This window comes from Lagopus muta, chromosome 18, assembly GCF_023343835.1.
Source record: "Lagopus muta isolate bLagMut1 chromosome 18, bLagMut1 primary, whole genome shotgun sequence".
In the NCBI taxonomy this organism is placed as follows: Eukaryota; Metazoa; Chordata; class Aves; order Galliformes; family Phasianidae; genus Lagopus; species Lagopus muta.
In genome coordinates this window covers 2624278-2636920 of record NC_064450.1, presented here as the reverse complement: position 1 = coordinate 2636920, position 12643 = coordinate 2624278, and the positions used below count along the sequence as shown (strand labels likewise).

Here is a 12643-nt window from a genome sequence, read left to right as displayed (position 1 = left end):
TGTAACTTATTTGCAAACTAAAACTGAGGGCCCAATTCATAAATGATTCAACAAACAATTTTAGTATTGCGTTTCCATGATTTGTGCCAAGGATTATTTATAACAAAATTCTGTTTTCCCTTAGGCTTCTGCGAACAGTTGGTCCTATTTATTTCTGTGTTTTATCCATCACCTTTGGAAGACTGAAAAAAATGGTGATGGATGAAATTACAAGAAAATTGAGACAAAATAGTCAAGTGAACCTTGAGGGTAAATTCGCTCTCACTGTACATAGTTAGAGAGCTTCAATAAACTCGTTCTGGATTGTTCTTGGAGATGGTGCTAATTACAGATGAGTTAATTTTATTTAAAAACATATTTTAGGGACGACTGCAGTGAGGACGTCTGTTGTGCATGCAGAGCGTCCTCCTCAGCTGTGCAGCTCAGGGGCATTGCTCCATGCAGCACCAGGCGGAGCGCTGGCTTCCCCTGCAGCCACTTAGAATCACAGAATCATAGAATGGCCTGGGTTGAAAAGGACCATCATGTTCATCTGTTTTCAGCCTCCTGCTGTGTGCAGGTCACCAACCAGCAGACCAGGCTGCCCAGAGCCACATCCAGCCTGGCCTTGAATGCCTGCAGGGATGCTTTCTCACTTAGGGAGAAAGGTGATGTGGGATTTTTTCCCTTTTCTTGGGGCATAGTCTACTTGCATTGCTTGCGGTGATTCTGCCAGGAAACCTTCTGACAACTCTTGATTTAGAGAAAGCAATTAGCTGTAGAAGTTTCCTGCATCTTTAGATGAACTTTGCAGTCTCCCAACTGCATCACGGATTGACAAAACCATACTTAACATATTTTCTGCTTTTCCCCCTTTCATATTTACTTTCACCACAAAATGGTAATGCTGGGGACTTCATGTAATCACTCGTCAATCTATCTACCTGACTGTCAACAGCTAATTTAAAGTTCTTTAAAGTGTCACTTACCTTGAATAATGCCGACCTAATTCCCTGGAGACTTCTGAGCATGCAGACCATGACTGGCATTATTTCTTCTGCAGTGTGCCAGAAGAGAGTAATCCAGTGCAAGTGATGTAAGCTTGTTATTTTTTGCCATGTATTTCCTGGTGTTCCTTGAACTCCTTCAATTCTGGTTGGTTAAATAAGACCCTGAAATGATTATCCTCATATAAGTCAAGAACAGAATGGACAGAGATGTAGGTAAGAGAATGGTGGCAGGATCATGCCAGTTTTTGTGCAGTCCAGTGCTGAGCTTGAGACCCCTTTTGAAGAGTGAGGAGTCCTTCACTCTGCCTAGTTCTGATTCACTGCACCTCTTTGGAAAGGCTTCCAGTAGTGGTTTTGGTGTGAACCTATGGCCAGTGAGAAGCTGCACTGGGACCAGGGGCTTCTTTTGTAGGCAACACTCAGATTTTCAGAACTTGGGCCAAAATCAAGCTGGTAACCCTCAGCATGGGGTCCTGAGTGACCCTGAGTCATCCAGCCCCTGGATGAGCTCGTGTCTTCCTTTCCACTAAGCTAACACATGGAACTGGCTCATTAGATGTGTCATTCTGTAGCAGGGAAATTGCTCCCATGTGTTTGGCTTTGTGGCCCTCATTTGCAGCTTCAGCAAAGTTTAGATGGGCTTAGTTAGGTTTAAGAGAAGCTGCCATATAACTAAATCATAAAGCCATTACAGTTGGAAAAGACCACTAAGATCATCATGTCCAACCGTCAGCCCATCCCCACCAACGTTGCCCAGTGACCACATCCCTCAGTGCAGCATCTCCAAGGCTCTTGAACACCTCCAAGGATGGTGAATCCACCACCACCCTGGGCAGCTGTGCCACTGCATCACCGCTCTTTCAGAGAACAATTTTTTCCCGATATCCAACCTGAACCCATGGCACAACTTAAGGCCATCACCTCTCATCCTATTGCTGTTACCTGGGAGCAGAGGCCAATCCCTACCTCATCACAATGTTCTGTCAGGGAGTTGGAGAGAGCAATGAGATCTCCCTTGAGCCTTCTCTTCTGCAGACCATTGGGAACAGCCCCAGTTCCCTCACCCACTCCTCCTAAAACTTGTGTTCCTTATTTGTAAAGTTTCTTCCCTCCCTTTCTGTCTGAAACCTTTAGTTTGAGAAAACAAACCAAACCAAACCTACCTTGGCAACACTTTTTTGTGCTCATTTTACCTGCATACATATTCATGGAGTTCAGAGGTCCCACAGCTGATCCTCTTTTGCAATTTGCTGAGGGCTGGCAGTGTCCTTCAGCATCACTGAGGAACCTGAGCACACTTCAAGGAAGCAGGGCTGTGCTGCAGGGTGTCTGTGTCACCACAGCCTCTGGGGATCAAGGGGGTATTTCCATCAGGCAGCTTTAGCTGAACTGTCACACCAGGCAACAGCACCCTGCAAGCCAGGAGCAGGTTCTGCAGAGTCCTCGGGAAGGATGCAGGTTGGGAAAGTAATTATTTTCTGTCCTTTATGAAGCCCCCCTATATATATTGCATCAACTTTATGGCTGAAATAGTTACCCAGGCACTCGATGTTCCTGCTATAAAACCCTTTGGCCTGGCTCTGACAGCAGGCAAAGCATACAGGCAGGGATGCTGATGGGCCTTGCAGGGCTGGGGTCTCCTGTGCATTTGGGAGGAGTGCACACACCTTTCTGCCCACCCCAACTCCACTGCTGGTGCTCCTTGGGAAAATTCTGACACTCTTGCTAGGTCTGTGACAAACAGCACCTGATAGTTCATTGACTTCTTGCTTTCCAGCATCCTACTTAATTTGTAGGGCTCTGAAAAAATTCCCCTCTGAGCAATGAGACATAACCATCCTTATTCTCTATTCAGAGAATAATCAGAGACGTCCTGTTGCAAAAATAACACGGGTAGACCCAAACACAGCATGCCACTAAACACCATCCATCATTCCAGCCTGCCCACACGTCCCCTCCCCTCCTCTGACCCTCGACTCTTGTTTGGAAATGCAGACAGCTTCAGACGTTCCTCCTCCTTTGGCCGCAGTGTTAAACTCATCGGGCAGGCTGTTTGTGTTTTGCATTGGAACAACAGCTGATATTATTTTTCCTGCTATGGGTTGTTTTTATGCTCTTGACGAGAAAGAAGTCGCTGTGCTCACGCAACCTTAGATTGGACTGAAATGGCAGCAGCTTTTTCTAGTTTCCTGTTGGGTATGATTTATTCCCGTGCTTCTTACAGTAATGGATTTAATTTTCCCGCAGATTAATTTAAATAAATCTCCAGTATTAGCTGCAGTAGCTGAGTGAGCTTAGCCTCTACTATGACAAGTGTCCTGCTCCATTACATTGTACAGAATGACAGTTTTGATTGCAGTTTGACACGGAGCTGCATGCAGACTTGTTAAAAAGCATCTGTTTTTATGAACTTACAGTGCTGCTGGATCTGCTGCGCTAAGTACTCATAAAAACTTAATAGTTGTACAGGAATAGTTTTTCATCTTAAAAACAAAAAGAAAAAGAAAAAGAAGAGGGGGGAAATTTCCATATCCAGCATCAAACAGCATGTTCTAAATAGCTGACTAATTCACAACCATGTCAACACTGCTCCGTTCTGCTCCTGCAGCATTTTGCAGCCATTCCCCACACCCGTTCCTACAGCCTTTCCTTGGGACCGAGGCCATGATTTCTCTCTTGGTTCACCTCTGGGTTGCTGTTACCCAGGCTGTGCTGGCAGCATCAGAGTTGTTCAGGCTGCAGGGACCTCAGGAGAGCAGAGTCATAGAATGATAGAATGGCCTGGGTTGAAAAGGACCACAATGCTCATCCAGTTCCAACCCCCTGCTATGTGCAGGGTCACCAGAGCCACATCCAGCCTTGCCTTGAATGCCTCCAGGGATGGGGCATCCACAGCCTCCTTGGGCAGCCTGTTCTCAGGAGTCCCATCTCCTGCTCCCTGCAGGGACAGCTGGGAGGTTGCTCCAGGTTTTATTCAGTCCTGTCCAAAATCTCTTCAATATGTGACTAACATGCTGTGGTATTTAACCGTATTCTCCTTATGCAAAATATTTGCTCTCTCAAGTTGCTTTTCCTTGTGCAATTAAGAAGCTTAAGTCTATTAACTTGGCAGAAGGCACAACACAGACAATGCCTCAGATGCTTCAAAAGAAATAAATCTTCATGTTGTTTGGTAAATATTTTTTTCCTGGAATCCCATTAACTTCCTCACTGAGCAATGAACAAGGAGCTGCGTTCTGTATATGAGCTTCCCAGTTCTTATGGCCTCTCTTAATTATTACAGCAATTAATGGAGACTTTAATGCTTTTCCCACTTGTTGACATTTCTGAGTGCAGTGTTGACTTTGGTCAGTTCAGCTCTAAGATAAACTCCTGAAGAATCAGACCAAAAAGAGCCCCAGCGTCAGTAATATTTCTTGCTGATGGCTTATGTTTATGAGCTGTGGTGACAACTGCAAATACAACTTGAAGCTTCATTATCTGATAGGAAATTGCAGCATGTCAGGCTTTCCTATTGACTCAGATATTCATTGAGCCTCAGGACCAGATCTGTCTGGCAAAGCGTGAGGCTGAGTTCTCCTTCCCTCGCATGGAGCAGACCTACTGCTGCTACAGCAAAAGCACTCCGTGCTGAGAAAGTGCATTAAAAAGAATAGGAAAAAAATCTCCCATAATCACTGTTGGTAACTCGGGGTAATTAGCTTGATTCTTTGTTTGCTAACACGAATGCAAATCAGGAACGTCTCCGCTGGAATTGGTGCAGTCCCACTGATGTAAGTGAGAGGAAATCCATGAGTGCTGTGCTGAGACCTGCACGCAGCACACACACAGCCCTGGGGCTTAAAGCAGTGGTTTGAAATCTCCCCGAGGCTTTCAGCACAACTTTGGTTCCCATTTAGAGATCAGCCCCTGCTGAGCTGCTTGGGCTGCTCCCTTGGGTGGTCATTTCAGACGGGTTTTCCTCGTATTTAAGTTAAAACAAATAAAACAAAAACTCCATAAATCTACAGTTCTTCAAGGGAAATGGTTGTAAGAGCTCTGATGCTCACTCCCTGCAGGGAAACATTCCGATATTTTGTTTAGAAAATACCTCGTTTTAAAGGGACTGCCCTGAGATGGTTCCGAATGATAAAAATGTTTCTTTTTTCAGTGGGAGGCTTTCCTCTTGTTTAAACAGGGCACGATTCAAAGCAGACACCATCACAGCAGCCTTTCCAAGCATTTTTTTTTATCCTGCGTGTAGTCAACCTTTTTTATTTGGAAACAAGTAAATGCATTCCATCGCCACCGCCACCCTCCTGGCTGCCTTGTTTATTTTCATCCTGTTTTCCAGAAGCTGTCATTGACTGTGTTTGGTAAACAAGAAATGAAAAAGGCAGCTTTATGCTTGTGACATGTGCAAGTAGAAGTGTACACGGTGTGTTTGGAGCAGCATGGTATTCTCTTTATTTCTGGCATGGCCACATCATGGAGAGGTGGGGGGAGAAACCTCGAGGCTAAAACATAGTTTGATGAGAATAGAACCCACATCAAAGGGTGGACTAATGGAATGATATAATGCTTACTGTGTCACTTTCCCAAGGGGGATATGGATGGCAGCACTTATATTTCAATTATCTGTTCACTGCCTGCATGGGATGTTGATTAAATGGTTCTGGGGTATTAGAGTCCTTTTGTAGAGCTGGCGGGAAAGCGGCGATACCGCACATTATCCTTAGATCAAAATGTGTATTAGCAGGAAATCATACAGCTCTAACTACATCTCTGTTTTGTTTCTTAAGGCAGTAAGGAGGGTGGTTTTACTGACGAACATCGCGTTGCAGCTGCAGCGAAGGACCCCCAGCTCCTGGTGCAATCCTCTGCCCCAGCAGCCCTGCACTCAGCGCGGGCATTCCTTTGTAGGCAGCTCTGTTTGCTCAGTATAAATCCCGCGGAAACACTTGACCCCTCACGCCTTGCTGCCTTTCAGTTCAGCTGAGCGGCCTTCACCCACCAAATTATTTATCAGAATCCTTAATTGCGCGCGGAGCAGTTGATAAATCGGCGGACATTGTGCCCTGCCTCCCGTTAGGAAGCATCCCAGATGCTCATGTATAAACCAGGAGTCACGGTGCATTTGGCTAAATAGCTGCTCCATCTGCTCGCAGGGAGCGCTGCTAATGGAGATGTCTTATCCCCCCGTGTCAGCTCCTCGCTGAGGGGCAGAGCCCTGCTTTGTGCCCCTGCCGTCCGCTGGGATGGCCATTGATTTTTACTTTTCCTTTTGTAAGGAATGTGTGAGGAGTGGTTTTCTTGGGAGGCGACGTTAAAATGTTTCCTCTCACGCCGCACAAACAAAGCGAAATGAAGTTTAACGCCCAGGATCCCATCTCTGACTCATCCACAGTTTTTTCCTCGTGGCTGTCAAACATTTCAGGTTCGTGTTTGTAAATTTTGGCTTAATGCAGTCAGAATCCCCGCACTTTGTTCCCTCTATTAGTATTAAACCTTATCTGCTTTAACCACAACAGCATCATTATTCACGGGGTGCCAAGTGTCGGAGGAAATGTCACTGCTCAACAAGTCCATTACAGAGCTGCCTCTGATTAGGAGCTGCTATACCCTGAGATCTGTTTACAGTAAGTCGTGTTAGAAGTGCATTTCCTTCTGTGAAGGACAGAGTTTATCATGTCTTACACAAGTTATAATTTACGTGTTATTGACTTTGCAAGCCAGATATAAAAGAGGTTTTTCTTACAATTTAATTAGCTTCTCTAGCACAGATGCTTGCTCTTTAGTCTTTATTACCAGAAAAGTGGCATTCCTGAGGTTAAGATATGCAGGGAACTTCTTTGATTTGTTTTATTTAAACTTTTTTGCTAGGGTCCTGGAATCACAGGATTAATGTTCTAAATCATATTACAAAGGAGCATGAGCCACAGTGACTCACAGTGCTGCTGTGTGTGACAGTGTTACGTTTGTGCTCTTTGGGGGCACATAGGGGTGTGGGTTTATTTTATCTGAATGTTTGTAAAATCTAACTCCAGATGCCAAAATAATAATGCAGGAATCCCAAACTGTGATCATTCCCATCCTTTCTCCCATGGAAAGCAGCAGCTTTGCCTTGGTGCCTGGTAGTTGTTGGGCGTGGTAATGCTCCTTGTTGACAAGATGCTTGCAGGCTGCCTTTACTGCTGGTTCAGCTTTCTTCTATAGTTGAGATTTTGGCTTAAGGTTCTTTTCCCAAAAGCATTATGCGTGCAGTTGTACTGCAAGGAAGAGGAGCTCAACCTCTGAGCTTGTTAAGCAGCAGAAATGAAGGCTCTGAGGGTTCTGTTCTCGGCAGATAACATTGGGGCTGTTTCACCTGCCCTGAAGCACCATCCGTGCATCGTGTCCAGTGTTCCCAGCACTCTTGGAGAGTTCATTCGTGCTCCTTTCCCTCGGTGCCTGCCGTGTAAGTCACTCATTTCAGTTCTCTTACATTGTGTAGTACACGGCTTTTTCTCATGGACCGCTGAGACGTGCTTTGCTGCTATATTTTACATTCTCAGTGCCATCGATCCTAGCAGAATTTCAGATTAGTTTAAGAATGTAAGTATATCTAGATTATCACTAGCAAAGAACGGGTAGCTTGGAAGGGTATCTATAGGTTTTGCTTTTGAAACACTGAATTAGTAACTTGGAAAATAGTTCTCCATTGTAGAAGTGGCTTGCAGACTGTGCAGTGCTCCTGTTCCTGGGACCTTCTGCTGACAGTGGCTGTTCTTGGGGTTTAATTTTTTTATTTGCAAGAGCAGGTTCCTTGTTCTCTGCTCTTAACGTCAAAGATAGTTAAAAAACAAAAAAGCTTACAGGCTGGTTTTAGAGGGCACTGTTGAACCCAAAGTGATAGAACAAAGCCTGTGGAGAGGCAGCTGCACCCAAATGTGGTTTAGGAGCACGTTCTGTGCTTAGTCTTCCTTATATCCTATCATCTGCTGGACTTTTCTTCATGCTGCTGTTAAATCTATGGAGATAAGTGTTACTACGTTTGAACATAACCAAGCAGTGTTATTGGCGTGTTCAGCGGTGACGTGAGCTGTATGTGCCAGTGCTAAAGGTGGAAGTGCTTGGCAATGGTGGGTATGTCAGAACCATGGCATTTAGCAGCAGCATGCAGTGAAATACAAAAATACAAAGAAAAAACTCTTAACATAATTTGTCCTGCTTGAGCACATGGTTTTTGTTCATCTTGGTCCAACATGTCCATCTGATCTAGTGTTTGGCAGCCCTGCCCATGGCTGTTTGCAGCTCGGTGATCTTTAAGGTCCCCTCCAACTTAAGCCATTCTATGGTTTTTCTGCTGGTCATTTACCCTCTGGATCTCCCTCGTGAATGTTTTGCAGTAGCCTTCCCTGGATTTTCTACAGCATTAGCGCTGTGGACATCTCTCTCTTAGGATAACTTCTACACTTGCACAATATTTCTATTTTTACAGAAGAAAACATTTCTATTTCCATAGAAGAAATTTCACCTGTCAGGGGATACGGAGCAGATGCTTAAAGCGATCCAAGACATCAACTGCATGCTTGTAGAGACAGTTGCAGATAGGAAGGTAGGATCTTAAAACTGCAATTTGATGGTCTGAGCTGCTCGCTTACTCTTCCACATCATGATGTCTGCAGCATGGATCCTCCTCCTGCTGCCATCCACTGCTTCTTGCCCTGATGTCTCTGGATGTGGTGCATAACTTCCTTCCTTCATTTTCATTGCTCCCAGCAACATGTTTAGAGTCAGTGATCCTTTTTTGAAGACCATGTTGATTCGTACTCTAGAACTCCAATTTTTTTCCATCTCAATGAGATGGAGAACTGACCTGAGACTTCTTTACTCGCTGCCTTCTAAGCATTGGCTGCAGGCTAAGCAGCAGCATGTGTTAGATTTAATCACTCTAAATCACAGAAAAATGTTTCTGGAGAGAACATATTATCCAGTCTGTTTGTCAGCTGGCCTCTGGTTCTTACAGAGAGAGAGAACTGAGATTTTGAAATAAAATGAATGGATCACTTAACTGCCATGCTGTAAGGTTAGGTTTGTTAGGTTAAAGAGGAGGATTTAGTTTAAATATTATGGGGGACATTTTTCAAATTTACTGTGGGTTTGTCTTGTAAGCACTTTAACAAAATATTTACATTTTTGTGACTGCAGGGAAGCTGTGAATATTATTATTCACCCCTTCACTCCTACCTAACAGAGACATATAACAAGGAGCGTGCTGACGCTCGGCGGGGTTGCTCGGGGTTGTTATGGTTAGTGTTCTGCTGTGTATAGCAAACGTAATGAGAGCATAAACATTGGAGAAGTAGGGCTTCTTTTCATTTTTATTTTTATTTTTTTTTTACCTTGAAGTGATGGAACCCAATTGGTGTTTCTGCTTCATACCAAAGGGCGGCATAAAACGTTTTATTTCTGTCTGACCGCGCTGTTAATAAGCTGCAAGTGTTCCCAGGCTGTGTTAGGCTATTTCATCCCATAGCTGTGGCTGCTATGGCTCCATCCTTCAGCTGAGTCTCAAACCTTGGATCAACGGAGGAGCAGATCCCAGCATCACTTCCATGGAGCTGGCTGATGGAACGGGCAGGAGGTGCTCAGAAGGCTCACAGGTGCCCGGTGGAACTTCAGTTTCTCTTATTTTAAGCTGAACTGAGCTCCCTCTCGTTAGCACAAACATAGCATCTTTGTGGAAACTTCCAGTGAAATCCATTGAACCGGTTTTGATTTATGCGAGCGTAAAAAAGAGAGATGTGTCCTTCAAGATGAAATGATTCTTCTAAATTAGCCCTGTTTGTTTATGATAGTTCTAAAGTCCCCGACATTGGCAAGGGAGACTGAACATCTGCAGCTCAGATTCTTGAGGAGCGAGGGAAACTAATTGCCTCCAATTTGGTTAAAATACAGTGTCAATTACTCCTTTGAACAACAGTGATACACAGCCTTGACAGTGAGGCTTGGGCTCCATGCATGGGTTGTTTCTTCACTGGGAGAGAAACGAATTGACATAGACATGGGGTATTTTATCCTCGTTTGTATTTATTTACACTAAGTAAGCTTCTGAACGAGTATATTGGATAGCAAAGCCAGAGCTTGCTTGGCAGGTTAGTGCCCAAACTCCCGAGAGCAGCTCCCTGACAGCACCCAGCCAGCAATGCTGTTCATCCATCGCTGAACTCTGTGAGTGCCTGGCATTGCTGGGGATATCCAGAGATTGCTCAGTGCTGGATCTGCCCCCTGGCCCTACTGCTCTTCCCTGTGTCCTGCCAACCACCTCCACGATGGCAAAGTCAGGTCTCAGTGCCTTTGGATGGGCAGCTCTCATCGAAGAGATGTGCACCGTAGGCACTGCGTGTGGAGTTCAGGGCTGTAAACCCTCCAGCAGGAGACAGTGCTTGATGGCAGTCAGAGCCCCTGACATAGGGCTGCCCCAAACCCTGCTCGTCAGGCTTTTGGAAGCACCCCCTCTCAGACTATTTCTTCTTCCGCTCAGATTTTGCATTAGAAGTCATTCTTAGAACGTTTCATATATTTGTATGTTTATTTATTTGTTTAGATGTAGGGAACGATACAGTCCAGTAGGAGGTTATCAGCATCTCTCTTACGGTTACCCCTAGAAACTGCATTGCAAAAAGCCGGTCACAAAAACATTAGCAGGCAGAATTGCAACAAGTGGCTTCCCACTATCTTAACAACTGTGGTGGTGTCATACTCACCTAAAGGGAAATTGATTTCAAATACACTTCTTGCAGTGCGTGTAGAATGTGGTGTGCTGCAGAAACACAGCTTTCGGGATGAGATACCTGCTGGGAATTTGTTCACAATGCAGACCAGAGCTTGAATCGCTGGCAGAATGAAGATCTCTCTTCTCTGCTAGTTAAGATTTAACACTGAGTAATTCATTGAGGGAATAAAAAATGAGATTTGACAATGCTCCCATTCATTTGCTCCTCCTAAAGGACATCTTGTCAATCACTGGTGGTAAATGATAGACAAGTCCATATTCTGGTGCTTGGAGCTGAGAGGAAAAAAATCAAATTCCCAATTAAAAAGTTTCGTGTTTTAATTTTAAAATAAATCATCCTCCAGCCCTCGTCATGAGTCACAAACTTTCTTCCATGACTGAGACAGGACAAATGGGTGCATATGAGCACCTCCATCAGGAGGTCTGGGGGCTTTTCATGCTCTTCAGCCACAGCATATCCACGGAGGGTGGTTTGGGAAGGGGAGCAGGTCACGGGTGTTCGGCGAAGACGATGCTGAATCAAATCTACATGAAAGAAGAAAGGAGTCTAGCAAGAGATCAGTGTACAGCTATTTTTTAGTTGGAAAGAAATACCATTCCTCGAAATGAATCAAATCGGTAATTGAAAGCTATCGCTGCATATAAAAATATTGTGTTAGTCATGCTTCAGGCACCGTATGAAATAAAGATGTGCTGTCTCAAGGCTGCACTGATTGGGGTTGTGCTGCACTACTTTGATTCAGGCTCTCAGGTCCGAGTGTGGATGTTCGTTCTGTCAGGTGCATCCCCCCGTCTGTCTGAAGGGCTCTTCTGGAATTTAATACCTTTTGCAGAGAAATTAAAATCATTTTAGAAAAATCACCACTCATTCATTCATGATGAAGCTACTGAGCCAGGCAGTGTTGTTCCAGTTTCAGTTTCCATTAGCTTTGTTGTTATGACTATATAACTTTTACAGCTGACAATGGTCGTGAATATGGTTTTTATTACTAAATATATAAATATGCAGCCTGAAAGGATTTGTGTGGAAAGTTAAAATTCAATTTCGCTGTTGGTAGATTGCCATCATTCAGTTGTCTGCCATGATTACTAATTGGGTTTGAAAGATCTGTTCCTTGCTTTGAGCTTCGAAGCCGTCGGAGCGGTTTTTTTAGCCTCCCATCACAATCATCTCAGGGAAGCTACCGTTGCTATTCGGGGCAAAATGCGCCTTTTGCAGCTTTCTGGCTCGTTTTTTGCCATCAGCTGAGTGCCAGGAGGCTGCCCCGCTTCTGGCTGCAGGCATCTGGGGAAGCAGGGCTGGAAACTGTGCAAACACAGCCCAGATGTGTGCTGGAAAAAGACGGACTTCCCTCCCCATTACCTAAGTCAGAGGAGCAGGAAGGCTTCTATACGGTCATATGTTGTTGCAGTGCGTAACATCCTCAGCTCCTTGCTTCCCTTCCAAGTGAGGTGGGATTGCTTGTGGCTCAGTGGCCTTCCTGAATCCTCTTGGAAGGTCTCAAAGAGTTTTCAAGGAGGGTTCGGCAGTTCTGATCCTTCAAGAAATAAATAAAAAGTAAGAAGCTGCAGGCTGAGGGAGGTGGCCCAGACATAGCTCAGCTCCCTATGGCAGTTGTGGTGATCCCACCCTGGCACTGGTGTTTTAGGACTGGTTTTTGGCAGTCCTTCGTGTTGTCTGGCCACAGGAGCTGAGAAGATGCCAAGAGACGAGCAGAAGCGCAGAGGTGGTGGTTTTCTTAATGGGGCCAGGTACATTGGGACTGGGGAGTTCTGCGGATCCTCCTCTTGTGGAGTCAGCTTTCGTGGCTGTAGGAATGGCCAAAGGGACGTGACTTCAGTTCGTATAACCTCTTGTTTCTGTTGGAAAATGCAAAAACCTCAGCCCAATGCTTTT

General features: G+C 44.9%; 1 protein-coding gene across 1 annotated transcript in view; it reads left to right on the top strand.

Annotated features, from left to right (window-relative positions):
- Positions 1-12643, top strand: part of LOC125702203 (protoheme IX farnesyltransferase, mitochondrial) — a 93809-nt gene that overhangs the window by 59971 nt on the left and 21195 nt on the right. The gene's annotated exons all lie outside the window — the stretch shown is intronic.